The 22,343-nt window shown below is 40.2% G+C and overlaps 1 long non-coding RNA gene across 4 annotated transcripts in view; it reads left to right on the forward strand.

Annotated features, from left to right (window-relative positions):
• LOC309807247 overlaps positions 1-22,343 on the forward strand; it is a 54,672-nt gene that overhangs the window by 7,827 nt on the left and 24,502 nt on the right. For 3 of the 4 annotated variants that reach the window (XR_014294539.1, XR_014294540.1, XR_014294541.1), the window contains exon 2: positions 12,333-12,459. This is a non-coding gene — a long non-coding RNA (uncharacterized lncRNA). Of the gene's footprint in view, positions 1-12,332; positions 12,460-17,229; positions 17,311-22,343 lie in introns of those variants that run through there. The other variant, XR_014294542.1, reaches the window with a different exon arrangement.

Raw genomic sequence — 22,343 nt, forward strand, 5'->3', positions numbered from 1 at the left:
ACCCCATCAATGTTTCTCCCACAGAAAGGGAGAATAGATGGAAGCCAGCCATCATACTTTCTTTTCTTATTCTAAACTTCCCATCCAGGCCCAGCAATAAAATAATCTTCCTGAACCCCAACAATTTCGAGAATTTTTCAAATCACACTATTTGAAAATAGTTGGGTTTCCCTAATCTAATATGTCCCAGGGCCCCAAGGTCACCAAGCTTATATTAATGAAGTCTAGTTAAGATAAATGATTACACTTAGTAAACCAACTGCTTATGAGCTCATTGGGCTTTTTAAAATTTACTATCTGCACTTCATAGAGACACAAGTGTTTTGCTTTTGTAGGACACTCAGCAGTCAAAGTAGTCTTTTAAAAAGCACAAATCAGATGCTATTATCGCACTGCTTCTGACCTCTAAAGGCTGTCTATTGTAAAGAGATTAAATTTTCAGCTACTTAGCCAGGCTCACAGGGACCATGGGCTCTGGTCACTTACTACATCTTTCCCTGACCTTCATGGGGTTCGAGGCACAGTTGTCTTTTTCAGTCCCTCAGATGCAACAAGCTCTACTTCTTGCTCTCCCAGCTTTAGATTGGCTAATCCTTCTACCCAGACCAATTTCCCTCTGATCATTAAGGTCTCGGTTCAAACGCCACCACTACTATCTTGACCAAAGAGACCTGCCTCCTCACTGCCTCTCCGTCCCATTGTCCAGTCGTATTTCTGTCGCTGTACAAAATTTATTTACATGTTTACTCCGTCTTCCTCCACCACTGGATATTTGCTTAAGAGCAAGGACTGTAATTTTTTGCTCACCACTGAATCTTCCAAGGCTTGCAGCAGACACTGGCACATAGAAGGTGTGTAGGAAATGTGTGTCTAATAAATGAATAAATATGTGAATGAAAAAAAACTGAAACACTAACACAAGAATATTCTCCTTTCAAAAGAATAATGAAAAATAATTTCATTCAATAAGAGTCCTTCTTAGTTACTGATACATGACTTAGTAGTTCCCAATCAATTAAAAATGTTCCATTATTTTCTGATACTTCACAAGTCATTAATTAAATGTTGCTCACATTTAAGGCCAATCTGTGAGACATTATGAACTTGTCTACTCTAAAGTTCCAGCATTAACTCAGGCGGGGCTTCACCAAGTACTGATCCTGTGACCTTGGCCTCTCATTGCCTCAGTTTTCTCATTTGTAACACGGGTATAATAATAGGCTTATTTCATAGGCCTGTGAGGAAACCCTCATATATATGTGTGTGTGTGTGTGTCTATATATATGGATTTAAACGGTGTCTTAGGATAGTGTCTGGCACGTGAGAAGCATCACAGAGTGTTGACTGCTGCTACTAGAACCGTTATTATGAGAACTACCTGTTGAGAATAATCCTTCATATACTGGTTTATTCCACTGGAGATAAAGGAAACTAATAGAATGTTAGAAAGCAGATTAAACACAGAAAGCCAATAAAATATACCAAGACAGAAGATGATGAGAGTGTAAAAGCATAGAAGAAAAAAATGGTTTTTGTGTTTCTTATTCTTTTTCTTTTTTAAAGAAGGAAAGAGCCTAGAAATAGGACAAAAACTATTCATTGGCTCTACTGACATGGGGATCGCTGGTGACCTTCATAAGTAAAATTTCAGGACAGTGGGCAGTGAGGTTACGGTGAGAGAAGTCAGACGGATGTAAATTATAGAGTAAATGGGACGTGAGGAAATGGAAACAATATATGAAGATAACAATTTTGAAAAGTTCAGACATGAATTGGCTAAAGAAGATATGCAGGGATTAGGGGAGGAGGGAGGCTTTCATGTTACACGTATAGTTTTTAACATTTTAAGGTGGAGTTACTAGTCTAGAATGAGGTTGAACTTTGGCAAGAATCCTTCCTAAGGAGTAGATGGGCTGTAGAAGATGCAGGGCTGTGAAGTACTTGAGAAGATGAGGGAGAATGAAATGCTCTCTGTAGCGCACACGGCCTTGTAACTTTAACTCCTGTAGTAAAAGGGAATACAAAGGTCAACGCAGATGCTAATGAATTAATGGATTTGGCAGTGGACTATTTACTGACCTCTGTGTTCTTAATGAGCTATGAAGCACCTCACCGGCTCAGAGTGAAGGAAGTAGAGAGGATGGAGGTTAAGTAAAGCTTCTAACAAAATAGTCCTTAAGGAGAATTAGAAAGAGCTTACTGTAAGTCAGAGCAATATTTCCAGTCTTGAAAATCCATTTGAAGCTGGTGATTATTAATTTATTGGAATACCAATTTGCCCTGCCACATGATTTTTCTCCAGCTACCTGGATGTAAGTTACACAGAGGCAGAAGAGAGTGAGAGATAACAATGGAGGGAAAATACAATTCGTATTTTTTTTTGACCTTTTTCCACTTCCCCGCTCCAACTCTGGGGAGCCTTCACGGACATGGCTGCCCTCCCAGTCTCCAGCAGCACTCTGTTATCAAAGAATTCAAAGAAATGGAACATAGGTTTCCAACTTATTAATTTAGCAAAATCAAAAATTATATATAATGTCTTCCGTTGGCAAAGATTTTTGCAGTATAATTTGGTTCCATCTTTTGACAAGTAATTTGGCAATGTCTAGCAAGATAAAAATGTTAATAGCTTTTACACATTAATTCTAATTCTGGAAGCTTATGCCAATAAATAATTTATAATCCAGAAAATTATTATATAAAGATGCTCATTGTCATGTCATTTGTAATAACAAAAAATTGGAAACACCTTTAATTGTTAACAATAGGAAAACAGTTTAGGAAATATCCACTTAGTAGAAAGTTACACAGTTACTCTATTATAATTACAAGATGATGGAGCAAAATAGAATAATGCTTAATAAAGAAAGAATGAAGAAAGTTGACCTACAATTGTGTCTTCCTTATGTCAGTAATTATGTAAACATATAAATATTTATTAAAACTTAAAACCAAAATAAAGTTTTAAAAGCTCTGTACCAGTAATGGGGATTTTATGTTTGTTTCAAAATATTTTTTAACATAACTCTTATAATTTTGTTTTTTCTACTCCTTTTCTTAAGAATTTCTGATTATTACCTCATTTTTCATTCCATAGTTTCAAATAAAGTCAGCAATTTTATCATCAGAGAAGATTAGACTTATTTGACACTTCAGAATTCCAAGTTATTTGGTATAAAAAGACCATATACACTTGTAGGTGCTTTCAAAATAATATTTCGAGAATTTTTTTTTTTTGCTTAGTCTTTCCTAGTATGGAGATTCAGCAAACTACCTAAAATTGCTAGCCATTCTTTTTTCATTTTTCTCATTTTATTCATTTATCTTGCCCTTCACAGAAATGATAACAAATGAGTCTGCAGTTGCATCTGCCAATTTCTTAAATCCTCTATTATCCACATTATGAAATCATACTTATATGAATGCTTCCAGTATTTTCAGAGCTCTTTAGTTATTATACTTGAGCATTCTGTATGAAGTATCTTATGTAAGTGTAAAATTTAGACTCAACTTCTGGAAGCTTTTGATTTCTTAGTTCAAAAGTGAGAGATCCTTAGTTCAGCCATATGATTAACAATTACTTGTATAGTAAGAAGCTCCTAAATTATTGTTTTATGGATACCTGGCAGTTTTCTTGCCATTTCTCAGAGGTTCTCTATTAAACACATTCTCTCTCTTTCTCTCTCTCTCTCTCTATCTCTATCTCTCTCTCTCACACACACATTGTGATTAAAAGCACAGACTTTGGCATTATGAAGTCTAAGGTTCAATTTCCAGTTCTGTAGTTTCTGGGCCACTTCACTTTAGGCAAGTAACCTAATGTCTCTGAACCTTGTTATTTTCATCTGTAAAATGGAGATTACAATTATATCATCAGAACATCCGTAATGATTTTAGAGTTTCAGAGTCAGGTACAAGCAGGCACTCAGTAAATGGCTAGTGCTTTTATTACTTTATTATTATTTAGGTCTTGGTTTTCCTTGAGTCTGTGAGTCCCCATAATGAAATGTAATTTCCAGTAGATTGAGTAATACCTATTTTCACCAAAAATTTTAACTGAGTTCATTACTTTCTGTGCAACCCAGATTAGTTTTCTGCCTTTTTTTCTGTGCCGTCTGTAGGTGTTCAATAGATTTATTTAATAAATGTATGAATGCATGAACGCGTAGATGAATTTTTAAATGCTTCTTTTTGAGAAGGTAGAACAAATGTGCCACAGTAGAACAGATAAGAAAATAGTCCATGGAAAAACTGGCAAAGTCACATATGTGCCCAGGGCCAGCCTAAGGAGAATTGCTTTTTTTTTTTAAGGAAAAATGTGTTGAATAGCTTATTTTAATTATTTTTAAAAGTTAAGTACGGGGACTTCCCTGGCGGTCCAGTGGTTAAGACTTCACCTTCCAATGCAGGGGGTGTGGGTTCAATCCCTAGTCGGGGAGCTATGGTCCCACATGCCTCACAGCCAAGAAACCAAAACATAAAACAGAAGCAGTATTGTAACAAATTCAATAAAGACTTTAAAAAGTTGTCCACATCCAAAAAAAAAAAGTTAAGTACAAAAATTTGCTGATGATTTACATATTTAGCACCACTAAAATAATGTGAGATTAGCTGTACTAAAACAGAATGTTGAGCTACATTCACATTAAGTGACATTATATAGTCTAAATTTATGGAAAACTTCTGAAATGTCTGATAAAAAGTAAGATGGTGAGTGACCTTTGAGCAGAAAAAGACAGAAAGAGAAATGGCCTTTTCTACATTCTATTGTGCCTCTAAGTAAAATGCTTGGTAATCTAGCTACAAAGCAATATGTCATTTGGCTTTAGGCACCTACTGTGATTTACCTTGTGAAGATCAGATTTTGCCATGGAGAGGATTTGTAAAAGTATCACACATTCCAGTACCATTGGCAACCACAGCTACCAAAAACTCCAATTTAAATTGATGAACCTAATGTCAGATGATAGTATCATTTCCTTGTGGGTGTCTTGGGAAAAGATGGGTAGGAAATGTATAAAAGTGAATACTTTATTGACTGAAATAACAATTCATCATTTTGAAAACATAAAATACATTAAAGTTGTTATAGCATCATGCATTAATATTTCACTGTACTTTAGACATCGCCTACAATCAATGTTTTCTGCCCTTTGAAACAGAATCTTGCTTGTGGTATGCATTAATCATATAAAAGATTAAACACTGAAAAGAAATTCAGCCTTTAAGGACAATTTGCTTTGATTTATTCAGTGGGTTCTTCCAAAAAGTTAATACAAGAATTATTGCTTGTTGAACTGGAGTTACAAATTCTTTCAGAGTTACTTAGTATTTTCTGTAATATCAGTATCAAGGAAGGTAAAGCAAATTTACATATTCATTAGGAAATACAGGCACATAATCATAAAACAAGACAACACAGCGTTTTTATAGACTTTATTTTTTAGAAGTGTTTTAATTTCACAGAAAACTTGAGAAGATAGTCTAAAGTGTTTCCATATACACTAGACCCATTTCCCTCTATGATGATCCACTTACATTAGTATGTTACGTTGTTACAATCAGTTAACAAATATTGATACATTATCATTTACTATAGTCCATACATTAGTCCAGTTCCTTAGTTTTTACCTCATGTCCTTTTTCTATTCCAGGATTTCATCCAAAACATCACATTACATTTAGTTGCCATGTTTCCTTAGGCTCCTCTTGGGTTTGATAGCTTCTCAGATTTTCCTTGGATGACCTTGACAATTTTGAGTAGTTAGGGTTTTGTAGGATGCCCACTACTAGAATTTGTTTGATGCATTTTTCATGATAATATTGGGATTATGTGTTTTGGGGAGGAAGACCACAGAGTAGAAGGGTTATTTTGTCAGATCACATCAAGTGTACAAAGTATGAATATGCATTATGAATGCTGAGGTCGACTTGGATCACCAGGCTGAGGTAGTGTTTTTCAGGTTTCTCCATCGTAAGATGACTGTTTTCCCTTTTTCATACTGTACTTTTTTGGAAGGAAGTCAATATGCTCAGCCCACAACTAAGGAATAGGGAGTTATGCTTAAGATGGAGTACTACATAAACTATTTGGAATTCCTTTGCACGGGAGATTTATCCATTCTCCTGCATTTATGTATCCAATTATTTATTTATATCAGAAGAACTCATGGATTTTTATTTTATACTTTGGGTTATAATCTAATTCTACTTTAGTTACTTTGTTCCTCAAATTGCTCTAGTCCTGACCCTTGTGAACTCTTTTCAGTTGGCTCTTGTGCCACTCTGAGGTATCCCCATCCTGTATTTTTTTTTGGAACTTCCTTACTTTCTGACACTATAAGATGGTCTTGTATATAAATCTTGTATATTTACTGCCCTAGTCCTAGAATCAGCTATTTCTTCAAAGATAACTAGGTCTTTTTAGTGGAGAACGGTATTAGACAGCAGGATCTGGGTGTGGGGTGTGCTAATTGCTGCTCGGATGTCATTGCTTCTAGATCTTCACAGCTGACAGAGCAAAGAGATAATATGTGTGTACATTACCCATGTATACGCACATATCTATAAGTATCTCTCTACATAGCCATGTGTATTAAGGTAATATGAAGCAATATTAAGCTAAACATGAATGTATATTGATGTTTCCAACTTTAATCTGTTACCACATAGATCACCTTAGCCTCATCTCTTGCTTATCTTTAAATTTCAACTCCAGCAAAACACTTGGCTTTTAGAAGTATGAAAATCAAATTGTAGCAACTTTGGGAAGCCACATCATCTAGTAGAATAATTCTTAAAGGGCAAGGTGTATATCATCAAATTTTAATTTACAGTCAGCAGTACTTTTTAACATCAAAAGGCCTCCAGACCTCTGCTTCCAAGAAGATGAAGTAGCCCATTTCTCCCAGGTTCTCCCACTTAAAACTAAAACCCTGAACATAACAACAAACAAACATAGGAAGACGCTGAAAGGTGGAAATGAGAAGGCAGACTTAACTAGGGACTTTGGGACTTGAGGAATAACATGGTGATGAGTCCCCTGTGTTTCCTGTTGCTTCCCATACATCCTGGAGAGGGTATTACAGGCACCCCCAATCAATAACCACCAACAGAACAACAGACAAAAAAGCTTCAGAAAAAAACACAAAACCCTGTTCCCCCTAGCCAAAGTATGAGGAAAGGGGTTGCTAAAGACAGAAGACCATTTGGGCAATAATATACACACTACTCGAGCCAAGTGCCAGTGGAATATACACACTACTCGAGCCAAGTGCCAGTGGAATATTGCACCCATTCCCTATGTCCTGTCGTTTCAGTTGGGCCAACGTAGGATTTGATCTTCCACCCCACCCCACTCCTGCCCTCCAGAAGAGCCAGCACTCTGATTCCCCACCAGGGTTGTTTCAGTGTGGTCCAGTGGTGAGCTGAGCCTCCACCCCTTTCCATTAGCAAACAGACTTTAAAAGGTGGTGCCTGGGCTTCCCTGGTGGCGCAGTGGTTGAGAATCTGCCTGCCAATGCAGAGGACACAGGTTCGAGCCCTGGTCTGGGAAGATCCCACATGCCGCGGAGCAGCTGGGCCCGTGAGCCACAGCTACTGAGCCTGCGCTCCGCAACAAGAGAGGCCGCAACAGTGAGAGGCCCGCACACCACGATGAACAGTGGCACCCGCTCGCCGCAACTAGAGAAAGCCCTTGCACAGAAAGGAAGACCCAACACAGCCAAATAAATAAATAAATTTACTTATTAAAAAAAAAAAAAGGTGGTGCCTGACAGGCTTGTTAACACTGGGCTGCCCTCACACAGTCGTGGGGTCCAATGGTGGGACTTAGCGTCCATCTCTCCCGGACATCAATAAGAATAGGATGTTACAGGTTGGCGGGAGTAGGCACCCCACTAACCCCCAACACATGGTGTCAGTGAGACCCAATGGGGTGCTGAATCCCCAGAACCACCCTGAGGCAACAAGACAGAACGAGACGGCACGAGCAGGGCGAGTCGTCAGTTCTCTTCCTCTCACCCTGGCGTCAGTGGGGCCAGCAGGGAGCTGACCCTCTACCCACACCCGGCGTCAACAAGAAGGAATGAAGTGGGAGGAAGGACAGCAAACACTTCACTTCTCCCCTCCCCTGTGTCAAGAAATCTACTGGGGAGATGAACTTCCACTCCTACTAAAAGGCAACACAATGATATTAATGCTCCCACTTTTGGGGGGAAGGTGTCAGAAGGGCCAATAGGATAGCTGAACTTCTACTTGACCTGTCTGCAGTGAGACAATGTAAGTGCCCACTTTTGCTGGGGTATTGTCAGTAGGGCCCAATGGAAATCTGTACGTAACCCCCCAGTCCTCATACTACGCCTCAAATAGGATGACTTCCTTCTAAAAAGTAATAATAAAATTAAATGGGTTACAGAGTCATATAATAACTCAGAATGTTTAGAATACAATGGCAAAATACTCATGACACCAAGAACCAGGAAATCACAGAATAAATGAGAAAAGACAATAAACATACACCAACACTGAGATAAAACATCTATTGAAATGATCAGACAAGGATTTTAAATAAGCTGTCACATAAATGCTTCAATTAGCAATTATGTGTTCCTTGACAGAAATGGGAAAAATAGAAAATGTAAACAAAGAACTAGAAGCTATAACAATAAAAACAAATGAGAACAGTAGAACTGAAAAAATACAACAATCAAAAAACATTGCTCAAGAATAGAGTGGAGGGCTTCCCTGGTGGCGCTGTGGTTGAGAGTCTGCCTGCGGATGCAGGGGACACGGGTTCGTGCCCCGGTCCGGGAGGATCCCACATGCCGCGGAGCAGCTGGGCTTGTGAGCCATGGCCGCTGAGCCTGCGTGTCCGGAGCCTGTGCTCCGCAATGGGAGAGGCCACAACAGTGAGAGGCCTGCGTACCGCAAAAAAAAAAAAAAAAAAAAGAATAGAGTGGAGATTACAAAGCATAGAATCATGAACTTAGAAGAGATCAATACAATGTACCAAATGTACAGAGAAAAATAGACTGAGGGGTAAAGATGGGAGAAAGAACAGGATCTCAAGAACCTGTGAACAGTAACAAAAGCACTAACATTCATATCATCAAAGTTCCAGAATGAAAAAAGAGAGCAAGTAGGACTGACAAAGTATTCAAAGAAATCATGGCTAAAAAGTTCCCAATTTTTTAGAAGACATAAACACAAATTCAAGAATCTGAACAAACCCAAAGAGGAAAAACGCAAAGATATCCTTGCCAAGACGTGTCATAACTAAACTTCTGAAAAGTAGAGACTAAAAAAATCTCAAAAGTGGACAGGAAGAAACGATGCATTGCTTACTGAGAAACACCAATTCCAATGACAGCATATTTCTTGTCTAAAACTCTGGAGTCAGAAGCATTGACATAACATTTTTCAAGTGCTAAAAGAAAAGAACTCTCAGCCACAAATTCACACTTTTTATCTCCACTTTCTTGTTTGACTTACGTTAATGGACTACTAACTCATCTTTCTATATCCGGGACTGCCATCACCCTTCTCCAAAAATCTAGTCACAGTATTTCCAGAGTGATCTTTCTGAAAATGAAACAAATGTTTCTTATAAAAATACCTGATTGTGTTATGAAACTTGTCTCTCTTCTAAGTTACCAGTTAAAATCCTTCAATGGATTCCCATCTTTCTTGGAGTAAAATCTCACATCCCAACTCTCTTTGTCCTTTTGGGCTGCTGTAAGATTATACTGCAGGTTGGGTGGCTCATAAACAACAGGATTTTTTTTCTCACAGTTCTGGAGGCTGCAAGTTCAAGAATAGGGTGCCAGTATGGTCAGATGAGAGCCCTCTTCTGAGTCACAGACTTCTCATTGTAACCTCACATGGCAGAAGAGCTTAAGGAGCTCTGTGGGGTCTCTTTTATAAGAGCACTAATACCTTTATCATTTCCCAAAGGCCCCACCTACTACTACGATCACCTCCGGAAATTAAGATTTCAACATATAAATTTGGAGGGGAACACAAAGACTAGACCATAGCACTTAGTATACATACATGGACCATTCATGGTCTGGCTTCTACCACCCTCTCCATTGTCTTCTTTTCTTACACTCCAGTGAGCATTTCTTTCTTTTTTTTTTTTTTTTTTTTTTTTGCGGTACGCGGGCCTCTCCCTGTTGTGGCCTCTCCCGTTGCAGAGCACAGGCTCCGGACGCACAGGCTCAGCGGCCATGGCTCACGGGCCCAGCCGCTTCGCGGCATGTGGGATCTTCCCGGACCGGGGCACGAACCCATGTCCCCAGCATCAGCAGGCAGACTCTCAACCACTGTGCCACCAGGGAAGCCCCAGTGACATTTCTTTTACTGATTATGAATGGAACTCCTTTCTGGACTGATGCTTAACCATTCATTTTCTGGCAAACATGAATTTATCTTCTCTTTTCCTCAAAAATTCACCCTTCCTTCATGTTACATATCCATTTCAATTGCCTTCTACAGGAAGCCCTTCTGATATCCCCCATATACTACTGTCCACAGCATGAATTAAGGTCTTACTGTGTCTTCCTATATCACTCTGTAATAATTTTTACGGTAACTATGGATTTTCTTATTTGAGTGTCACAATACATTGACTTCTAGGTGGCACAATAATGATTTTAGTAACGGTAACACTGGTGCCTAGTTTAACCCATGGCATACTTTAGGTGTTCAATAAATGTTTGTTGAATGAGTGAATGAATGAATGAATGGATGGTCAGTTTGAAATCTTAATCATGTTACTTTTCAAAAATCTGTTAAAAAGATACCCACAGTTTTCCAGAAGATTAGGGACTTAGGATCTTCAACTTGATTTAATAGAGGAAATTTTTACTCATACATCATGCTTAAATACCTCAAAGTAAAACCATTAACCCAGGAATTTAAGGTTACCCATTTGGACTTGCAAGCCAATAATTAATACCTCCTGCCCCGACTGTATTAGATGGTTTCAATGCTCCACTCATATCTCCCCAGCACTCATCATTCCAGTATATGCTGATAGACTCATGCTACCACCTGCAATTATCCACCTTAGGGCAGGCCAGAAATGTACAGGAGTTAATGTATCTGGGTGTAGCTTTCAACCAAGGACAGAGGGGACTGGAAGATAAGTACTTCAAGTTTCTCACCAATTCTTGGGATAACTCTGAGACATGTTCTATAGAGTTTCACAGAACTCCCCTGAAGTACTGGCAGCAGTTCCCTGCAGGAGTAATTTATTCAGTAATGCACCTCTGTTGGCTTCCTTCCGTGCCTCCATTCTCAATTCCCACTCCACTTCTGAGTCTTCTGGAAGCACCTCCCAAATGAACAGTTTGCATTCAAATTATTGCCTCAGGTTCTGCTTCTAGGGGAATTCAATTTATAGCCTCCTAACAATCCAGTGCTCCTTACAGAGCCATCACTGGTACAAGTACCAAGGCATGGCACATTATGTATCACTCCTCCTAAATCCTAATATTTTTAAACAGATAGGAAAGAGCATGACCTTGAGGAGAAAAATCATTTATATGAGAATGGCCAATGGATAAAGGGAAGGAGAGACAGTGCCATTTGTTTTCCATTAATGATAGTGTGAAATTTATGGGCAGATGGTCTAACAGGTGTGACTATAATTTGAGGAGCCTGCTCCCTTGGTTACAGAAGACTGCTATTGTTATTATTATGGAGGCACAACCTCATGACTTTATTGCTTCACTTGATGTAGCCTTTTCCTTTACCCTTAAATCTTTCTACATCACTGAATTGCAGCCAATAGATTTATTTTCTCCCTATGGCTCCATCACAAAAAAAAGACACACATGTGCACACACACACAGAGTTTTGTGTATGCCAGTGCTAGAAAAGACAAGCTCATGGTGCATGTATGCAATGGGTATTGTACATTACAGGTCTCTGTGAAATAGTCTTCTGCAGGTTCCTATGTTTATTTTATGAATAATTAACTTTAGTAAAGTTAATTTCCTGAAGATCTTGATGAAGACTGAAGAAAGGAAGTAAATTTTAAAGAAAAAGACTTAGAAACTTGCCCTTTTTGCCCTTTCTTTGTGTCTTAATGAACAAAGGATAACTGGGACTTTTTTGAAGTCTTTGCTTGAGTTGAAGACACAAAATGCAACCTGTACTCTTATCATAATATGTTCAGTTTATGAGTACACAAACTTATAAACTGTGAATTTCCCTCAAGTTATTATACCATTTAGAAGATGTTTGCTGGGACATTTACTTAAAACCAAACAATTGAGGTCTATATGTCCAAATAATTTCCTTCTCTCTTTCTGTCTCCATTTCAGTTTCCTGAGTTTCTGGGAAGGCCTGGTTTCCCCAAAGGAACGATTTCTGGTAGAAGTCTGAAGGTCTGACCCAAGAAAAATAATCCAGTATAGCCAATGAATTGAGGACAAGAAGTTTTCCAATCAGGTAGGAACATTTAATCTCATACATTGCAATCACCTTAAGTAAGGTGTGCTGATAGCTGGATATGATTTAGCTTCTTGGGAAAAGATGCATATATAACCTACCCCACAAGGAAGCTGTTCTCAATTCCCTTAGTGGTTGTGGTGTTTATCAGAGAGTGCCTTGGGGGAAGATGAATACAATAACAGTATGATGCTTTTTTTTTCATTTTTAGCTCATTGTTGCCAAGTACCCTTGGTGACCTTGGTGCCTGTGGTTTAATCCCAGGAGGTTAGACATGTGGAACAGCACATTAACCCTTTTTAGTATTTTCTCCCAAGACAAATCATTTTTATAGGTTGTCTCCATGGTCTTCTAGTTGCTTATCAAACTTAAGCATCAAGTCTTCTAAGTGAGCAATAGCCCCTGTCAGTGTGAGGAAATCAGCTTGGTTCTTATTGGGGCACATCTTCTTGGTCTTGGCACAAAGTGAGTTCACATAGGGAGTTAGAAGGAGGAGAATGGGGCATGCGAAAGGGGAGTTCTGTGTTCTCATTTACCTATGCATGTTGAAACTCCACTAACAGTTTTATTTTCATTAGCAATTTGTGATAAAAACTTAGGGTAGGGCTTCCCTGGTGGCGCAGTGGTTGAGAGTCTGCCTGCCGATGCAGGGGACACGGGTTCGTGCCCCCGTCTGGGAAGATCCCACATACCGTGGAGCGGTTGGGCCCGTGAGCCATGGCCGCTGAGCCTGCGCGTCCAGAGCCTGTGCTCCGCAACGGGAGAGGCCACAACAGTGAGAGGCCCGTGTACCGCAAAAAAACCAAAACTTACGGTAAAGGGAATAACGAAGCTGTCCCACTATATGGCACGACAAAAGATAGTAGTGACATCAAAATCAGGGCCTATCCATCTCATTTGCAGTTATATACTCAGTGTTTAGCATAGCATTTGATCCCTCATCAGTATTCAATAAGAAGATGTGTGTTGAATGACTTAAGGATGAATTAATGAATGAAAAAAGTTAATATGGTAGAAAATGTGTTTTATCCTTGTATTTTCGTGTGTTGACTTCTGTATTTCAAGACCCAGCACTGTAACTGACACATAGAATATAAGCAGTAAAATTTGCTGAAAGAATGAATGAGTCCCCACAATTCTAAGAAGAATTTTAAGACCAACACAGACCCCATATCTGCCAAGGTCTATGACAGAAATATCCAGAGAAGAAAGCCTGATCTCAGCTAGTGGTAGAGCTGACAGAATTTATCTAGTTTTAATAATTTACAGCTCATCCCATTACATCTAGGCATAGTACCTACATGAGCCATACAATTAAATGTTGACTGAAAAAAAATGCACAACCTAAAAGTTGAGAATTATGTTTTATTTGGAGGACATACTGAGGACTTAAGTCAGGAGACAGCCTCTCAGATAGCTCTGAGGGACTGTTCTGAAGAGGTAAGGGAGGGCACAGGGTATTTAGGGGTTTTTGCAAAAAAAAAAAAAAAACCCGGTAGTTGGAACATCAACATCTAGCTCCCCCAAGGTAGACTGCAGTGTGTTACCCTTCCCTCGGCCTACCCTGGGGCACCCTGAAGGGCCTACGGGTCTGAGTGTGGCCCAGCAAGCCCAGGGGAGCCGGCGGGTCCTCAGAGTTCTTGTCCTGAAACTGGCGCTGACGCGACGGGGCCACGAGTCTCTAGACACTTACTGCCGTTAAACGAATGCAGAACTGCGACTAAGGCCTCAGGGAACCTGCTTCACGCCTACCCTTCTGGATGCCAAATCAAGACCTTACGTCGAGGCTAGGGCCCCCGTTGAGATTCCCCTTAGCTCTAGAGCAGGGCAGGAAGAGCTGCCACCCAGGACCTGGAAGCACCCTCTTTCTTTCGAGAAAACTCTTTTTTTTCTCAGAGCCATGCCTGCAGGGACTAGAAACACGGCAACAACAGTGTTTTTCAGGTTTTTTCCGGCTGCAAGAATGGAGCTTTCAAAATGGGAAAACCAGGCTTTTCGCTATAGACGCCATGTGTAGATTGACACGCAGCCTAAATACGTGTGTCTTCTAACAAGTAAAAGAGACACAAGCTACCCACTGTGCCCTAAACTGAATCAACTTTTTAAAGCAGGGTGTTCTGCGACTAGCGAACGGCCTCAATGAAGGAATGCCTTCGGTCGGCCGAGGGGCCAGTGTATCTTCCAGTATCCGGCAGTGTTACACGAAGAACTGTTCTTTAGTTGAAGTTGCAGTGCAAGCTGAATTTCCCCTTGAGGAATGGTGACCTCAGGTATGAGGTCCGGGGAAGAATTGCCTTCCTCCCCTTTGAAGTCCCAAACCACTACACCCAACATGTTTGTCTTTAGTTGAAAGTGGTATTTAAGGTGAGGATTTCAGCCATTTGGGAGATTTACTGAGTTCTCCTGGGTCTCTTCCATGTATACATATTATTAAATTTTGTTTGATTTTCTCCTGTTAATCTTAATCTGTCCCATGTCAATTTAATTCCTAGACTAACCAGAAAAATCTAGAAGGGTACAGGAAACTTTCTTCCTGCCCAACAGGCATTATAGTGCAGGGCACATTGCCTGCCTTTGAAAGCATCTGAACTTCTACACATTGAGAACCCTCTCCTTTCCATGCCCCTTTACCATAGGCATAAAGATTTCTGTGCACATCGAGGCTGAGAAGAACTCCTGAGTCCATCATTGTTTCTCCAGGCAGTCATGAAGACTGTCAGAGAGGAAGAACTTTTCCTCTGCCCTTCTGTAGGCAAATGCAGTAGGGGGTCCCCAAAGAAAAAGAATCAAATATAACTTTTTGACATAAGAGAAGCCATTTTAAGCCTAAATCATTTGTGATCTCAGCCTGGTCATGATGCTTGCTCTTGAACAGGTCTCAGTAATTAATGATCTTGTGAAATAAAATTGTCCCTTACCATCTGGTTCTATAAGAATGAAGTCACTAGCCACTGTAGTCTCTGACCTTGACAAAAAAGTTATCACTTGATCTAAAAGAGAACTGGAAATTTTTCTTTGAGCCAAATTTGAGGATTATAACCTGGGAAGAGCATCTCAGAAAACTCTGAAAACTGTTCTGCCCATTAGAAACCCAGGGAGGTGTATAAGTTTTTTTGGAGACAGAGGGCTGTACATCAAATGACATTTTTTTTTTTTTTTTTTTTTTTGCGGTACGCGGGCTTCTCACTGTTGTGGCCTCTCCCGTTGCGGCGCACAGGCTCCGGACGCGCAGGCTCAGCGGCCATGGCTCACGGGCGCAGCCGCTCCGCGGCATGTGGGATCCTCCCAGACTGGGGCACGAACCCGTGTCCCCTGCATCGGCAGGCGGACTCTCAACCACTTGCGCCACCAGGGAAGCCCTCAAATGACATTTTATTGAACGTTTACATAATTCAGATCTAAGTGCCATCCTGCTGGTCATGTAACCCCTTACAAGGTCAAGAAGAAATGTTATCTCTTAAGGAGGGAGTTGTCTTGTTGATGTTAGGAGAATGTTGCTCTTTATGGTTGAGCAAGTGTCCCTGCCTATGGGGGAGGTTTGGTCAATGTATAATGCAGATGCACAATGCACAGTGTGGGGAGAGAGGAGACCAAAGGGCAGAGAAGAGTTTATGTTTAAATTTCTCTTGTCTTGCCATAAAATATAAATTTTGTTTCACAACCTTCAACACACCCTGAATGGAACTCAGGACAGAGATCAGGAATGAGGCAGTCTATGCTCTGGGAAAACCCGGCAGAACAGGCCTTCAGATAGTTAGATATTTTCAGAAGATTTTATGAGCCCAGTTTCTTTTATCTTCTCATATCTAGAAAAGCACTAAAGTCATTAATGGAGACATCTGCTCCTTGTGACTAGCAGCCACCATTTCGTGACTAGCAGCAAATTTCTGCCAAAATGTGTCCCTGATTCCATGTGTCCCCCTTCACCAAAATCACATACATGCTGACCTTCCCCCTAACTCTTTCGAGCAGTTCCTCAGAGCTATCTGAGAGGCTGTTTCCTTGGCTATAGTCCTCATTTTGCCCCAAATAAAACTTAACTCACAACTCTCAGTTTGTGCTTTTTTTTTTTTTCAGTTGACAGTTTAAAACTTTCCCAATTTGGCTGTTCAAGGAGCCACCATTTTGGGAAAATCCCTGGTGTTCTCCTTACTTGCTGCAAGTAATAAAGCCTTCCTTCTCCTGCCCTTTGGCTTGGTTGTGTCTTTTGGCTCAACAAAAGAAGTGTTTCAGGTAACACTTTTAGCTGGTCTAAGAATTAAATTGACGTGAGACTGATTAACAGGAGAAAATAAAACAAAAGTTTAATCATATGTACATCTAGGAGTCATTTTTGGCCTAAGCCATTTTGCAATGTAAGCCTGGCCAGGATGCTTGCCGTTGAAAGGGTCTCAGTAATTAATGATCTTAAGGGAACAAAATAATGCAGAATCAAAGGACTGTTTTCAGGTAAAAGAAGTAACAATAACAAAGATAATTGTAAAGACTCCCAGTTCTCTTTCAATGGTAAAGATTAGCCTGATCAGCTGGGAACATAAGGAATGATGATATTGACCTTTTCTGACCCTCATGACTTCAGTCCACTAAAGCTTGGACTCTGTGGACCACCCAAACCCCTTCATGAATATGCATATACCCTTAGCTTAAAAATTCCCCAATTTTGCTGTTCAGGAAGACACTGCTTTGGGAAAGACCCCCGGTGTTCTCTTTACTTGCTGCAAGTAACAAATCCTTTCTTCTCCCAATCTTTGTTTATGTTGTGCCTTTCAGCTTGACACCCACCAAGAGGCAAACCCAGGTTTTTGGGTAACATTAGCTCTTTGGCTGGCAATGAAAATGACATAAGGCAGATTAACAAGAGACAATTAAATTATTATGTGCACATGGGGAATTCACATAAGTATGAAGAATTCCAAAGACAGCAAGACAAGGTGACATATATATATTCTTGACTAAAGAGAAGTGAAACTGAGCAGGACCCTGTGGGGCTCCTGGGCACTAAAGTCTTTCTGTGTCCCCCATTTCTTGTTTGCAGGGACTAGGCTTCAGCCTCCACAACCTTCCCTGAATTCCAAAGGGTAGGGTCAAATAGTTGCTAATCAGGGAAGGGAGGGGCTGCAGAGACAAGGGAGGAACTGTCAAGAAACAATAGTGCAGCTTTGGGACAAGATCCTGGTTCTGCCTCAAGGGAAACATAGAACAATAACTGAGCTCTTCTACAGAACTAAAACCCCCAACAAATGGAAGATGTTAACTACTTGATGAAGCATCCTTCATTCTAGAGAGAAGGTCACAGTTTGATAACCTTGAGAAGCATAGAAGCTCATCAGGAGACCACCTGAGGCCAGATTAAAGGATTGCAGGCCCTGAACACACCATAACCCTTATCAGCAACCCTGACCTTGAACCATTGCTATAAAACTCCTCACCAAATCCCCCCAGGTTGGGACACACAGTTTTGAGGGCATTGGCCTGCTGTGTCCCCCTTTGCCTGGCAACACAATAAACCTATTCTTTTCTACTTCACCCAAACTCTGCCCCCGAATTCGATTCCATACCAGTGCACAGAGGCCAAATTTCGGCATCAGAAGGAGGTATGGGTCTGAAATTTCAAGGGGAAGTAAGGTAATTCACAGGAAGTTAAAAAGAGTTAATGTTTGGTAAACAAATGTTTGCTGATCCATCCAAAGACAATGAGCCACAGAGAGAATTTTTTTTTTGTGGTACGCGTGCCTCTCACTGTTGTGGCCTCTCCCCTTGCGGAGCACAGGCTCCGGACGCACAGGCCCAGCAGCCATGGGTCATGGGCCCAGCTGCTCCGCGACACGTGGGATCTTCCCGGACCGGGGCACGAACCCGTGTACCCGGCATCGGCAGGCGGGCTCTCAACCACTGCGCCACCAGGGAAGCCCCACAGAGAGGATTTTGATCAAATGGGCTTTTCAATGTTCCTCCTGTTCTACCACACCTAATATTATACTACATTTATCTCTAGTGATAGCTTCTTCCTGGGACAGGCCTCCTGTCTTAAATTATTTTAGGCAGTAAGGGGGAAGTTCAAAGGCTCTTCCTGAGTCTTTTGGGCCTGATTGTTTTCAGCTCAAAATAATCCACATGCCATAGTGGCACATCTTGTGGTGGCCTGCACTTAGACCCACTGGCTCCCACGTGCAAATGAGAACCATGCAATGACTCAGGGAGAGCCCTGAGCACATTATTCAGATAGACACCAACATGATGCAATTTTTCTTCGGTGTGTTCAGTGAGAGAAAGCAATCCAAGAGGCACTGCCCTTTTACTTTGGGGGAGGTTGAAAGTCCCTTCTTGGAAAGGAAAAAGAAGTACTTTTAGAGCATTTAGAAAACCTAAAACCTGTGAGTCAGTTTTTTTAAGTGCAGAGTTAATTTTACCCAAATGTGTTTTCTTAAAAATTGCAACCAGTCAAGATCAGTCTCTTCGAGGGGTGTACCAGTTGTGATATTTGCTGACTTTACACTGTTCTGAAGTTGAGGACACCTTCCCTCTACTCAGTTAGTGTTTATTTTTATTAACTTTTAAAGCTGTTTTAAGTAGGAGATCTTTTACTGGAGCCTGAGGATTGATAACGTTAACCCCTGTGACACTGCTCTGTTACCTCACATCAACCAAAGAATTGTGCAGGAGCTGATCACATACCCTGTGATTCCCCTCTCTCACCTGGTATTTAAAAATGCTTTCATGAAACCCATCAGGAAAGGGGGTTCAGGTGTTTTGAGCACTAGCTGACCTGAACTCCCTGCCTGGCACCTGCAATAAACGCTGCACTTTCCTTCGCCATAACCTGGTGTCAGTAGATTTGCTTTACTGCACATGGGAGAGCAGACCCACGTTTTTGTCATCAACATATTTATATATATTATTATATATCGTAGGCAATGGAGATATTTTACTTCTTTCCTATTGTGCTGTTTTATTTTTTAACTGAGTTAACCATGAAAGTCAATTTTTGTTGATAGAGGAGAAAAGGTACAAATTTATGAGCTATAGTTAAAAATTTAAAGCTTTTAAAATGCTTGTTATTTTTTTTTAATTTAATTTTATTTTTTTGCTTTATAACAAATTTAATCAGTTATACATATACATATGTTTCCATATCACCTCCCTTTTGCGTCTCCCTCCCACCCTCCCTATCCCACCCCTCCAGGCAGTCACAAAGCACCGAGCTGATCTCCCTGTGCTATGCGGCTGCTTCCCACTAGCTATCTACCTCACGTTTGGTAGTGTATATATGTCCATGCCTCTCTTTCGCTTTGTCACAGCTTACCCTTCCCCCTCCCCATATCCTCAAGTCCATTCTCAGTAGGTCTGTGTCTTTATTCCTGTTTTACCCCTAGGTTCTTCATGACATTTTTTTCTTAAATTCCATATATATGTGTTAGCATACAGTATTTGTCTTTCTCTTTCTGATTTACTTCACTCTGTATGACAGACTCTAGGTCTATCCACCTCATTACAAATAGCTCAGTTTCGTTTCTTTTTATGGCTGAGTAATATTCCATTGTATATATGTGCCACATCTTCTTTATCCATTCATCCGATGATGGACACTTAGGTTGTTTCCATCTCCGGGCTATTGTGAATAGAGCTGCAATGAACATTTTGGTACATGTCTCTTTTTGATTAATGGTTTTCTCAGGGTATATGCCCAGTAGTGGGATTGCTGGGTCATATGGTAGTTCTATTTGTAGTTTTTTAAGGAACCTCCATACTGCTCTCCATAGTGGCTGTACCAATTCACATTCCCACCAGCAGTGCAACAGGGTTCCCTGTTCTCCACACCCTCTCCAGCATTTATTGTTTCTAGATTTCTTGATGATGTCCATTCTGACTGGTGTGAGATGATATCTCATTGTAGTTCTGATTTGCATTTCTCTAATGATTAATGATGTTGAGCATTCTTTCATGTGTTTGTTGGCAGTCTGTATATCTTCTTTGGAGAAATGTCTATTTAGGTCTTCTGCCCATTTTTGGATTGGGTTGTTTGTTTTTTTGCTGTTGAGCTGCATGAGCTGCTTATAAATTTTGGAGATTAATCCTCTGTCAGTTGCTTCATTTGCAAATATTTTCTCCTATTCTGAGGGTTCTCTTTTGGTCTTGTTTATGGTTTCCTTTGCTGTGCAAAAGCTTTGAAGTTTCATTAGGTCCCATGTGTTTATTTTTGTTTTTATTTCCATTTCTGTAGGAGGTGGGTCCAAAAGGATCTTGCTGTGATTTATGTCATAGAGTGTTCTGCCTCTGTTTTCCTCTAAGAGTTTGATAGTTTCTGGCCTTACATTTAGGTCTTTAATCCATTTTGAGCTTATTTTTGTGTATGGTGTTAGGGAATGATCTAATCTCATACTTTTACATGTCCCTGTCCAGTTTTCCCAGCACCACTTATTGAAGAGGCTGTCCTTTCTCCACTGTACTTTCCTGCCTCCTTTATCAAAGATAAGTTGACCATATGTGCGTGGGTTTATCTCTGGGTTTTCTATCTTGTTCCATTGATCTATCTTTCTGTTTTTGTGCCAGTACCACACTGTCTTGATTACTGTAGCTTTGTAGTATAGTCTGAAGTCAGGTAGCCTGATTCCTCCAGCTCCGTTTTTTGTTCTCAAGATTGCTTTGGCTATTTGGGGTCTTTTGTTTTTCCAAACAAATTTTGAAATTTTTTGTTCTAGTTCTCTGAAAAATGCCAGTGGTAGTTTGATAGGGATTGCATTGAATCTGTAGATTGCTTTGGGTAGTAGAGTCATTTTCACAATATTGATTCTTCCAATCGAGGCGCATGGTATATCTCTCCATCTGTTTGTATCTTCTTTAATTCCTTTCATCAGTGCCTTATAATTTTCTGCATACAGGTCTTTTGTCTCCTTAGGTAGGTTTATTCCTAGATATTTTATTCTTTTTGTTGCAATGGTAAATGGGAGTGTTTTCTTGATTTCACTTTCAGATTTTTCATCATTAGTGTACAGGAATGCCAGAGATTTCTGTGCATTAATTTTGTATCCTGCTACTTTACCAAATTCATTGATTAGCTCTAGTAATTTTCTGGTGGCCTCTTCAGGATTCTCTATGTATAGTATCATGTCATCTGCAAACAATGACAGCTTTACTTCTTCTTTTCCAATTTGGATTCCTTTTATTTCCTTTTCTTCTCTGATTGCTGTGGCTAAAACTTCCAAAACGAAGTTGAATAAGAGTGGTGAGAGTGGGCAGCCTTGTCTTGTTCCTGATCTTAGTGGAAATGGTTTCAGTTTTTCACCATTGAGGACGATGTTGGCTGTGGGTTTGTCATATATGGCCTTTATTATGTTGAGGAAAGTTCCCTCTATGCCTACTTTCTGCAGGGTTTTTATCATAAATGGGTGTTGAATTTTGTCAAAAGCTTTCTCTGCATCTATTGAGATGATCATGTGGTTTTTCTTCTTCAGTTTGTTAATATGGTGTATCACATTGATTGATTTGCATATATTGAAGAATCCTTGCATTCCTGGAATAAATCCCACTTGATCATGGTGTATGATCCTTTTAATGTGCTGTTGGATTCTGTTTGCTAGTATTTTGTGGAGGATTTTTGCATCTATGTTCATCAGTGATATTGGCCTGTAGTTTTCTTTCTTTGTGACATCCTTGTCTGGTTTTGGTATCAGGGTGATGGTGGCCTCATAAAATGAGTTTGGGAGTGTTCCTCCCTCTGCTATATTTTGGAAGAGTTTGAGAAGGATAGGTGTTAGCTCTTCTCTAAATGCTTGATAGAATTCAGCTGTGAAGCCATCTGGTCCTGGGCTTTTGTTTGTTGGAAGATTTTTAATCACAGTTTCAATTTCAGTGCTTGTGATTGTTCTATTCATATTTTCTATTTC

Source organism: Mesoplodon mirus (genome assembly GCF_964341445.2).
Source record: "Mesoplodon mirus genome assembly, chromosome: 7".
Classification (NCBI taxonomy): domain Eukaryota; kingdom Metazoa; phylum Chordata; class Mammalia; order Artiodactyla; family Ziphiidae; genus Mesoplodon; species Mesoplodon mirus.